Here is a 10,051-nt window from a genome sequence, read left to right as displayed (position 1 = left end):
GCTTTTTTTTTTCTACCTCCACCACTGCTTTCCTGATTACACAAAGCAACTTGGGAGCAGAAACCCAGGTTGGCAACTTGCGCTCAGCGGGCTGTAAATCACTCCTCGTCCATTCACAGCAGAAGTCTTCCACGGAGGGCTCACCTCCAAACGGTCCCCGAACTCCCGGAGGTGAACCAAGAGCCAGATTAATGCGAGAGGGGCTTTGTGCTGGGAAGCAACACACCAGAGAAAAATGTTTTCCTGGGATGGAGATAGCAGCTGGATTCTGGGAGAAGCCACTGGGCTGCAGCCCTGGGCAGGCAAGCAGCACGCAGCCTGCTTCTGCTCGCAAACCTCCCCCTCACCTGCTCAAGTGACCGACTCTCCCGTGCCTCAGCTTCCCCAGCCGTCAAATTGGGCAACAGCAAAAAAATCTGGCTTGCCTCCATGAAACACTGGTATTTCAGGAGATTAAAGAAGTGCATGAGTCTTTGATGAAGGACTAACAACATTGCCACCTGCTAAAACAAAATGCCCGTCTGCCATGCATTCAGATGGGTGCTCTTCATGCTACTATGGGAGCAGTCTTGGAAAAAAAACTAGTCTTTTTTCCCTAACCTGCATCTCCTGGTCCACGTGTGCCTTTTTTGGGGAAAAGATCTTCTGTTATACAGGAGGACTTATGATGGGACCACCCTGCTTAGACCCTCACCTTCCTTCTGCTTTTAGTCGCTCTCATCTCATTTACACGTTTCCTTTCAATCACTTCTGCTGAAGTGTTTCTTGCTGCCTGATAAGCTGAAATGGGGAAGTTGCCTATGAAATACACCCAGAAATCTCAATAAAAAAGAAGTGCATTAAAGCCAGATCAGAAGGAAGCGCCTGCCCTCCTCCCCACTGTCTCTTCATTTCAAAACACTTTATTTTTTTCTGCAGATATTTACTAAGCATCCCCTAGGTGATCAGGAACAACAAAAAAAAACACTGAGCACAGCCATTGATGCTGGCCTCACTCTGTGGGCTGCTCAGATGCGGTCATGCTGCATGTTTTTTTTTCCTAAATTTGGTGAGAAGGTGCAAGAGATCCACCACGAAAGGTCTCTGTTGCTCAAAGAGAGCCTGTCCCAGCCCTGCAAGTACTTACAGGAGTAATAGGTTTAAGCATGTGAACACTCCTATTGACTTCACCGCAATTGCCCACAGAGTTGAAATGAAGTATGCACCTACAGGGTTTTCCTTCTGGAGGGAATCGGTCCGAACCTGCCAGTGACTCCCCTGGTCCGAGCCAGCCAAGGATGCAAGACGGAGGAGCCCCAGCAGGCAGAGACGCAGCTCGCAGCCGTGGGCCAGCAACAACTGGGGGCTGAATGAAATCCCAGCAGCACTCTAATTTCAGGCAGAGATGCCGGGCGATCTGCAGGGAGCTGAGGAGGGGCAGGGAGGAATGCGGCCGCTGTCACCAGGAGAAGGCAGGAGCTTGCTGGGTGTGGGGAGGGGAAGAGGCAATGGAACACCACTACCTACTGGAGGCGAGATCCTCTGCGTAAAGGGGTGGGGGGAGAAGCTTTTGATTCTCCCCAGCAAGAGAGCCTTGCCTTGACAGCAGAGTTTGTCTCCTGGAGGATGCCAGCGTGAGCTCCTCCTCTTACAAGCACTTGGCAGGCTTCCACCCAGGACTGACCGCCTCTCAGAGACGAGGGCCTTCAATGAACAGGGTGGATAAAACCCCTGCTGGGTGACGAAATCCAGGACCAGAGAGAGGTCGTAACATTAGCTCTTACTGGTCTAAGGTGCTAAGGTCTTTGGAAACACCAGAAGTGAGGCAGCGAGGAAAGGAGTCCCTACATCACAACAGGCTGAGCTCTGCATTGTTCCCAGGGAGAGAAATTCCTAATACTGAACTCCGCCTGGAAAACCCTCCTGCCTTCACAAGGTGGCTGTGCTACTCGACCTCTGGGGAAGGTTTTCTGCCCTTCTCCCTGGCTTCCATCTTTAAGACAGACAGCAGATACAACAAGAAAACTTATCCTTCTTCCAGCAGGGTCCTGCAGGACCACAGGGAGAGGAGAGCAGAGCAGGACCCTCCTTCTAAACTCACAGCTTGCAAGGAGGGGGGAACTGTGTACCCTCAGTGACACACTGATAGAATCACCATCCCCGTTTCCGTGGGGCAGGGAGCATTTAAACCCGCTGTTCAAAAGCACAAAGGCTGGGCCTGAGGGACCACGGAGAAAGAGCGGTGCAGGAGAAATCCCACACCATCAGTCCGCAGAACAGAGGCGCCTTCTGTCCCCTCTCCTCCCTCGCTTGCTGCCGAGCCCAGGTGCATCAGTCTGACTCATACCACGTATCCAAGAACACTAAGGTCAGCATCAGTCCCACAGCTGCTTGTATCCTCTCACAGAAACAAACCTCCTGGTCCCACCAGGAAGCGGGTAGGAGTACAGCGGACACAGGAAGAAAAACAAAGAATTAATTCATCTGTTCTTTTTTGGCACAGTTTAAGCTAGAAGAACCACCATAAATCCCTGCAGCAAAACCGCACCCTGCCACAGGAGCGGGGATGCCCGGAGCCCCCAGAAACACACTGCAGGGCACCAGAGAGCTTCCCAGAGCTCTTCCAGCAGCAGGGGAAGCAGAGAAGGTGAGATGCCGGGAGGGAGCGAGTCTGGCTCCATCGCTGCAGGAAGGAGGGCGGGAGTCCCAGAGAGATAGGGCCGCACCAGTTCCCGTTAATTACACAATCACTCTGCTATGTAGGACTAGTTGCAAAATCAGTTGGAGGCTAACACATGGTCTAGGAAAAAAAAAGAAACAAAAAGACTCTAGTCCTGCTAGCGAAGAAATGCAGCCCAAGCGATTTTCTCCAATATTGCTGGGATGCAAAGCACTGTCAGCATAAGCCCCAATGTACAGTCGCTTCGAGGGCCGGTCCTTTATAGGAGCCATCAGCTGCCAGCATGGTTTCCAGAGGTCCATGCCTGCACGTCAGTGGTGGAATCCCACCCAAGATATTCTTGCAGCAACAGCCTCACCTCTTCAGCAAGGACTAAGCAGCCCTGTCCCAGCCGGAGACCCTGCACTCCCACCAGCAGCCCTCCTGGGATGATGGAGTTGATGGGGGTCTCTCTGCTTTACCTTTCAAGTGACGCAGCCTTCCCTCTGCCATCCCGAACCTCTCTCCCTATCCTGACACCTCCCCAACCTCTCTTCACCATGCACGTGCAACCCCCACTTTGAAACCAGCCTGGCAGACACCAGCACGTGCCCAGCTCCCTGGGAGCCCCAGTTCAGTGAGAGGGGCACACCAGTTGGTACATCAGCTGTGTAGATGGTGTGGTTTACACATTAGCCTGATGGGTAGAGTTTGCCCATCTCACCTTCATCCCTAATTCCCAGTTAGCGCAGTCCGGCTTACTCTGCCAGCACTCACTTTTGGGCAGCCAAATACAGAGGCCAAAACAGGCAGCCAGAGATAATCCCAAGGAAACAGGGTGTCTAGCAGCCAAAAGCAGCACGTTGTCTCCTTCACACCAGAACAGCTCGTTACAAGCTCCAGAAGCGTGCTGTCAGGAGGGCAGGGCATCTCATCTGTGCAATTAGCTCAGGGTGCAGGAGTCTAGTCCCAACGACACTCCCTGGCAAGCCTTCCTCTGCCCTGGCCATGAGTCAGGAGGGGACATTCCCAAGCCAACGCGTGACCCCATGGGTGTTCAGGGAGGGGGTACTGTAGGTGGGAGCTGTCTTGGCTCAGAGCTTTTGCCTGGCCCACGCGCTCAGAGGAGCACCATGAAGAACATGTATCATTGTGGGCTGGGTCCAAAGAGTCAACAAACACCGTGTCGTACTAAGTCTGAAGTACTTGGCTTGGGATCAATGATGACTTTTTTCCTATGACATCCAAAGTGGCAGCAATGAGAGGGAGAGGAAGCCGGGTCTAGAAGGGTCATCCCTCTTCCTCTACCCCACTGCTACCCCTCACCCTCACGCAGAATGGAGGAGGGACCCTCCCTGCGGGGCGCTTCATGGGTACATCCATAAACCTAAAATCCCAAGAGTTTGCTTCATCTCCCTGTGAGAGGGGAGACGCAAGCTTACAAGCCTTGTAAGAGAAGATGCTTTTCCTCGGGGGGTGATACAAACGAGGACAAAGGATGAGGGGACCGAGGGAGAAGGAACTGAAAGGAACATCTGAAACCTGGGTTTAAAAAAGGGGGAGGAGGGAAGAAAAGAGAGGTGGTGTAAGCATTAACCGGGCAGCCCAGCATCCTTAAAGGAGATCAGAGCCCCTGTTGCGCTAAGTGCTGTGCAAACAGGGAGAGATACCACCTGAGCCACTGCGGTGAGCTACCATACGGGTTTTATAGACCAGGGCCAAGGCCAAGTGACTCAGCCAAGCCCTGGAGGAGTGCAGCTGGTCGAGCACATCGAGCCAGCGTGGTTACTGCAGCGTGCACCCTATCTATACATTAGGTTAAATCAACAAAGCCATTGGGAAAGAGACAGGAAGACAAAACAATGGCTGCAGATAAGACACTCCCAGCCCACGCAGGAGGGTCATTACAGGACAAGAGGAGGACTATCGGCCCCGAGGAGACCGGCTCCATCTCTTTGGGATGCCTCTCCACTGCAGGGTCAAGAAGCAGGACAAAGGACTCCAGCCGGGATGAATAAGCCATAGGCAACTGCTGCCAAGGGGTTGTCCCCCCGCTGGCAGGCGCTGTAGGAAATGTCTAAAAAAGGCCTTCTTAGAGCATCGCATTGCTTTGTCACTAGCTTTTGCTCACCGAGGTTTTGAAAGCTGCTGAATGAGTTTGAACTTTGTCCATTTAAAATAAATGAAGTGGCCTTTGCTTTGGCTAGGTGGATTAGGTGGACACTGGGCAACTGAAGACACCTTCAGCCATCTCCAATGTTTAGCATAAGAGGGGCGCAACCTGTAATAGAGGCACCGCCTTCTTTCACCAAGTGGCATCTGTGTGATGTGTTTAAGCGTCACCCAAAGCCAAGCAATATATTGATAGGCTTGTAGGATAGTACTGCTGTGTGAGTACAGCCCTGTGCCCCAGCCATGCTGCTCAGCTGACCAGCACGGCGCAGCTTTCAAGAAGTGAAATACAGCTTCTGCCCGATATAAACTTATTAGCTCATCTGCAGCTGGCTCGAGGCTCTGATGTAGCACCGCATTGTGCAACACAAGCAGTTTTAGCAACCATTAATCCCTGCCTCACACTGCCGGGCTGGTTACTCCAGCTGGGGTCAGGGTAGACTAATGGATAAGAAGGAACCCCCAAGCATCATTTGACAGTTCCTGCTTCCACGCTATACCCGCACTTCAAGCTGCACCTTGTCCTAGGGAAAGGCATCTAATCTCAGCTTGCCAATATCCACCCATGCTTCCCTCAGCGAGCTGGGCAAAAGATGGGAGATCTTACGAAAGGGCAGGCAAAAGTATTGGTGTGTATCCAAAAAGCCTGAAGACCAACACGTGCCTCCGTCAAGGGGGAGGATGGTCATTAATGCTCCAAAGTGAGGCCTAACAAAAAGTTAAGATGAGCCTTTCTGCACAAGGGGCGGCTAAGGCTGTGTGCGGGAAGATGGCAGCTGGAGTGGAGAAGCAGCAGAAGAGCCAAATGCCACCCCAGGGAAGGAGAAGCCCCACCAGTGCAGGAGAGCACATTAGTCACATTAGTCTGTCCTTGAGGACAGCTCAGCTCAGACACACTGCTGTCAGCTCCTGTGACGTGAAGCTAAGCGACAACTGCAAGGAAGCACTTATTTTAAGAGGAAATAATTCTTGCCATCAATTTTATTGGGGGAGAACTTTGCCCCTCCCAAACAGCTGGCAGTCGTGATTTTTTGGGGTCTGTCAATAGCTCAGGGTTTGTCGATGCTAATGGCTCCAGAGAAAGCTTTCACTGGAAAGGAAACTGCTTTTGCAGCAGAAAAACACATGCATGCACAAGCACAGAAGAAGAGATCATATTTTCCAAACTGTCTGGCAAGGGCTTGATAAAAGGCATCGCGCATACTGTCTATTTAGCTGCAGCAAGCAACAGATATACCTAGAGCTGGGAGAGGGGCTTCTAGGTAATGCAGAATTAATCCCTAGCAAAGGATCTATTTTCAAAATGAGCATGTAAGCCAAAGAACCGAAGACCTCCAGCTGATGCAAACTGGCACAGCTTTATGGCAGACAGTGGGATGGTGCTGATGTACACTAGCAAAAGCATTTGGGCCTACACGTCTGTGCAATAGCAAGAGAAATCCAAATAAACTGAGCTCCAAATAAACCGAGTCATGCACATCTCAGACCAGTGGCTCCCAGCTGGCTCCAAGTTTTTAGACCATGGGTGCAAGTCACCAATCAAGCTAATAATAGAAGCCCACTGACTGCCATTTCCATTCATTAATAAATCCAGCTGGGTTTGCTCGTGTATTTTCCTCTTTACCCGTGTATTCCCTGGACAATTATCAGACACACCAGGCTGGTATGAACCACCACTGCTCCTCTGAGATAGGGTGAACCCAAGTAGCTCCTGGGTTTAACACTCACCCCATATGACTTAAGATGGAGCTATCAGCATCAGCTCTGCTGCCAGCCCCAGCAGCCCATCCCAGGAATGACTTTGTTTAAAGCAGCAAATAACAGAAGATATTTCATCCTGCCTTGCTGCAAATTCTCCTGCAGAGGATGGGGACTGCCAGCCTCCCTGCTCAGGCATTGCACGAGCAGCGGTGGAGCCCCCAGAAAGCCGCTGCAGACCTGTCCGTGAGAAAGACAACTCCGAGTGCCGAAACCTGGGATTAAGACACTCCAGCGGCTGCCTCACACATCTGGTGTGTGTTAGGACGGATACACTGGCAAGGAAAACACACACAGGCTCCAAGCGGGGCTGGTTAACCCCTTCGTGACTGAGCCTCTGTGGAGCAGCCGGACAGGCTGAGGACTGCGAGATACCTGGCCAAGCCTCAGGAGAGCTCAGCTCAAATCTCAGCGGCGGCCTGTGCTTCCTAGGTGATATTGGGAAAACAGGGACCAATTCAGGTGCCTAAACATAGGTGTCAAGTGCCACTGAGGATGCCTTGGGTTACCTAAGACACCTGCCAAGGCCTGGCAGGTGTCACATGGGTCCAGCTGGAAACCACCTCTTCCCCAATCCACAGTGGGCGAGTCCTATGGTTAGGGCATCTCTTCCCCTTCCTAAACATCTCAACGTCAGTTGTCTGGCCTCGCAGTAGAGATAACCTGTCCTCTTTGCCCTGAGGCAGTAGGCCATTGGGATAGCCACAGAGGACCAACTATGGTGACACCCTGACCTTGGCTGGGCACTGTAGGTGCTGCTCTAGTACTGATCATACTGCAGTCATGCCATGCAGGACAGCTGCCTTCCCAGCGTGCGCAGCACCTCCTAGGACATATTTGTGGCCCGTGTACCAGATGACCATGATCCAGAGCACAACCTGGGTAAAGAGCCCCCTGAGTCCCTATCATACAAAGACACCCCTGTGTCTTCCTTTCATTGATGTACATCCTCAAGGTTTCTCCTTATGAAGGGCTTGAGGAGAACAGAGCCAACCTATGAGAACCCATTCCTCATGCATTTGGCTTCAAAGGATGCCAAAGCACCTCCTCAGTCAGCCCAAAGACTCAGCCTGATGAGGAGCTTGTTGGGCTCATATTAAGGGAACTGCAGCTACAGGAGGTCAAAACTCCTGCGCAAGCTGGGTGTTGCCTTGGGCAGAGCAGAGCCCTCCCTCGCCCGCGCCAGGCGAGCGGGCACTGTCCTTCCCAGACAGGTTCTTGTAGCTGGACTGTACTGGAAGGGCTGCACGTGGAAGATGAAGTGACAGCAGCAAATCCTTGCGGTGTTTCCTCTGAGCCCCTGAGGACCACAGCAGGTTTACACTGTCAGAGCCAGATTATAGTCCCAGGAGCCTGGCAGCCACCAATCCCCCCTGGAGCCTGGGCAACAACTTTCTTCGAGCCAGGATTCCCACCCCCACAAAGAAAAAGCTGTTCCCGATGAAAATGCGACACCGATGAGGCCTCGGAGCACCTCCCGGCCAGGCGGTCTGCCCAGACGCAAGTCAGGGTCCCACCGGAGGCAGCAGCCAGGCTGGATGAGTGCCCAGCTCTGGGGAGAGCACCAAGGCAGCAAGGAGCCCGCTCAGCCGCCGCGCAGACCCCGCAGCCGGGCGCGAGGGTCACGGGGGTGATGGATGCGAAGGGGGATGCAGGCAGAGCATCGGCCAGGACTGGGTTAGCGGGGTCAGTGGGGGTCAGAGCAGAGGGGCCTAGGATCCCCAGGGCACACTGAGATTAACCACTTCACTGCCGTGGAGCCAGCCGTGATACCTTCCACCCTTCCAGTTACTGCTAGAAAAAGAGCTTTCAGATTTTGGGAAAGATCTGAAACCCCCTGAAGCAGCACACTGTGCAAAACCCACGTATCACATGCCCAGACCAGGGGGGCTGGAAAAAACTCCCTCTTTCCTTCCTCCTTCCCAAACCATCCCTCCACACACCTTGTACATCTCTAGGCTTAACTCAGCCGTGCCCGTGGAGCCGCGCTCGTCCTGTTTCAGCTGCAGCAAACCTGGGAAAGCCCATACGGCTTAACCCCCGTGGGCAGCACGGCTGCAAACCGACCCTGCGCTCTCCCCCCTCTCCATCCCAAGGTCAGGACACCATCCTGTCCCAAAGTGCCGGCATATCCCCTGACAGCAGCTCTCCCTTGGGGGCATTTCCACTCCGGGGGATGCCTGCCTGCTCCGTGCAAGCAATAAAGCCCTGCCATGTCCCAAAACTCTGCCTGGACATCTCCGTTTTCCTCATTGCTGCAGTTTTATCGGTGCTGTCAGACAAATCAGGCCGAGCAGAACTTGCCCCCTCATGGGGTGCGGCCAGGGGATGCCTGAGCACCCCACAACCAGAAGGGTTGGGTGCCCCAGGGGTGCAGGCTGGGCTGAACCTCTGCCCCCCTTCCTCCAGAGGAGCAGGAGCCCCAGCACCACCTCAACCAGCAAAAGTGCTTTTTCACCCCACCCCAGCAATGCTGGTCTGGCAAAACCTCCTCTTAGCAGCCCCCAGGATGGTCCCTGGGACAGCCAGCCCAGCCTTTCTCACAGCCAGGTCTCTCCAAAATCCAGAGGCAAAGGGATTCCCACAGGCTTCAAAGCCAGGCTTTACCCCAAGAGTTTTAAAACAGCCAGTCCTCCAGCCAGGAGAGAGTCTTCTGTGGTTTAAAAAAAGTAAAATTCAAATAAAGGCTGCTGGGCAATCCCCTACTTTAGCGCATGCCTCCAAACCCTTAGCTTTACACTGCAAAAGAAGCTCAGGGGCCAGGCAAGGCAGGCCAGGCTTTTTTTTTGCAAGGAGAAAGGGACAGCGAAGGCACCTGATACCTCCCTATAATTAGAGACAGTTCCTTATCCCTAATGCCACTGCCAGGGCACCTATATCCAATTTGGAAATGCTAAAGTATTGCCCAGCTTCATTAAATTATCCATCTGGCCCTCCCCTGTTCATTTCCCGGCTATTTTTCCACTTTAATGAGCCCAGCTGGGTCAAACTGTGACCAGTTACTCCCGAGCAGGGCTCAGCCATCCCTCCATCCCTCCCCCAAGGAATCCGGTGTGCCGAGGGGTCCAAAGACTCTCCACGTATCAGTTTTCCCAGACAACCTCCTTCCAACCACCGGTATACTTAGCAACAGCAGTCATCCTAGCAAGGGCCCTCGAGAGTCCTCTAAGGATCTGGAGAATTCAAGACAGCTGGGGATAGACAGGGCAAAGAAAAGGCTGGGGCTTGCTAACGCAGCAGAGCCTCTCCCCAGGCGGTGACCATACATGGGCCGCCAAGGGCTCCCTGCAGCTCACGGGGTGGGAAGGCCCAGAAGGAAGGAGATGGGGGAATTTGGGAGAAACCGATCTCTCATCTCAGAACCCCATAGGCGAGAGAAACCTGCCTCATGAGCCATGCTCCTGCTCAGGTGCAAATATCATAGAATCATAGAATCATTAAGGTTGGAAAAGACCTCTAAGATCATCGAGTCCAACCGTCAAC

This window comes from Fulmarus glacialis, unplaced genomic scaffold, assembly GCF_000690835.1.
Source record: "Fulmarus glacialis isolate BGI_N327 unplaced genomic scaffold, ASM69083v1 scaffold17978, whole genome shotgun sequence".
Classification (NCBI taxonomy): domain Eukaryota; kingdom Metazoa; phylum Chordata; class Aves; order Procellariiformes; family Procellariidae; genus Fulmarus; species Fulmarus glacialis.
The sequence above is the reverse complement of the archived record's forward strand: the minus strand, read 5'-3'. Positions refer to the sequence as shown.